Raw genomic sequence first — 1841 nt, 5'->3', positions numbered from 1 at the left:
ATCAGAGAGAGAGAGAGAGAGAGAGAGAGAGAGAGAGAGAGAGAGAGATTCAATACGACCCAATCAGCTGACCATCATGGATTCTGTTCTGAGATAAACAAGCGATTAGGATTAATTCAATAACAAAAAATAGATCTACTTATAATAAATATCATATTAATCACATAACTATGCGAGAACGCATCACACAAAGCTATGAATGAATGAATGAAAGCCTCGAAATGAGTCCACGTTCTCCCCCCATTCATTTTTGTTTACCCTCAAGAAGGCGTGACCTCTTATGACCCCTTCGGGACAACGCCACGGCAGGTAGGCGAGGCCAAGCCAAGGCTAACCTTACACCAGCATCGACAGTCTTCTTCACCTCATTCTCCCGCTTTCAAATTTTTCGTTTTTCGTGACAGACTTGCTGTTACTGTTAGTGTTAGCGGGTTATTTTTTCTAATTTCAAATGTATTATAATTTTGTCCTAGTTCTACCTCCGAGACCTGGGGAGAAAAAGTAGAAAGTTCAAAAAATTATGTTAACAAGAGCTTCTACATGTATGTGTTTGAAGTTTGAATAGGCTACAGCCAATGTAATGAATGGTATTTTACGGTGCAGGTGCTTTGTCACACTTTGTGGGCCAGTGTGAACGGGGGAGGGAAATTTTCTAGGGAAAAGATAATAAAGGCCCAAACTGGATCAAAAGTTCTTTGATTGCGATGTATTTTATATCTACTGTTGAAATGAAAACATAATTTCAATTTTGTATTCTACATTTTTCTTTTTTTTTTTAAAGGCAACTTGAAAGCGATAGATCTACAGCTACCTAGATTCTAGATCTAGAGATCTAAAACAAAGTGATTTCGGCTTTCGGAAAAATAATTTAAAAAGTGATTAGTGAATGAAGAGTTGAAGAATGAAGCAGTGAAGAAGTGAAGAACGATGAAGTATCGTATTTTCTCGCGCACCAATCAGCGTTGCCAAGGATGCTTTGCTCCCATTGGTGGGTTTGAGCCAAGCGGGTCATTTAACTGGTCGCCTCGTTTCTAGCGATATAAACAAAGTTCGCTGGCTGTGTTCATGTCTTCTTGAAGTTCACGCCAACGTTCCTTTCTTTCTTTCTTGTCTAGTTCTAGCCGAGCAAAGCACGGACGTTCCATTGTGCGAGGCAAGTATCAGTATTAACATTTATGTAGTAACTTATATTTTTCTAGATCTAAATATCTAGACTAATGAAGTTTATAATAAGAAAAAGATCCGGAGAAGCGTTTTTGTCTTCTTTACTTTCACTGATGCTACGTCGTTACCGGCAGAGCTCTTCTACTGCTAGCCTACTCCTAGCAGCATAGAATCTAGTGCGGCGAGGCGTGGTCAATATATTAGCCTATACTTTTTGTTTTAGAGGTCCCCCCCGCCCTTTAACTTTTATACAAGCTTAAGATGTCACCGTTGATCAGTCTAGATCTAGAATCTATAGTCTATGTACTCTCTGGACGAATACTGGAAAGATCTCCCAGTCTATTTACTAGGCCTACCCCACCTGCCAAAAACTGATTTGTCTAGCCTGCACGCCATGCATTTATTGTCGTTCTTTACCAGATAGTTGAACAGGCTCTACTTAGAGCCTCAAAACAACTAAAATAAATCGCCAATGTCAATGTATAGATCTAGATCTAGACTCTAGATCTAGACTCTAGATCTAGACTCTAATTGTATTTTCATACGTTCAATTTTTCCTTTTTGAAGACTTTGGTTCAGCGGTGTTGAGGGCTTTTAAATTATGGCATTTAAATTGATCATAAATGGCATGTTGGCCTTGCCTTGGTCTTGGTCTTTACACATGTGAGGCCTAGATT

This window comes from Aplysia californica, unplaced genomic scaffold (assembly GCF_000002075.1).
Source record: "Aplysia californica isolate F4 #8 unplaced genomic scaffold, AplCal3.0 scaffold00876, whole genome shotgun sequence".
NCBI lineage: Eukaryota > Metazoa > Mollusca > Gastropoda > Aplysiida > Aplysiidae > Aplysia > Aplysia californica.
Note: the sequence above shows the minus strand (reverse complement) of the source record.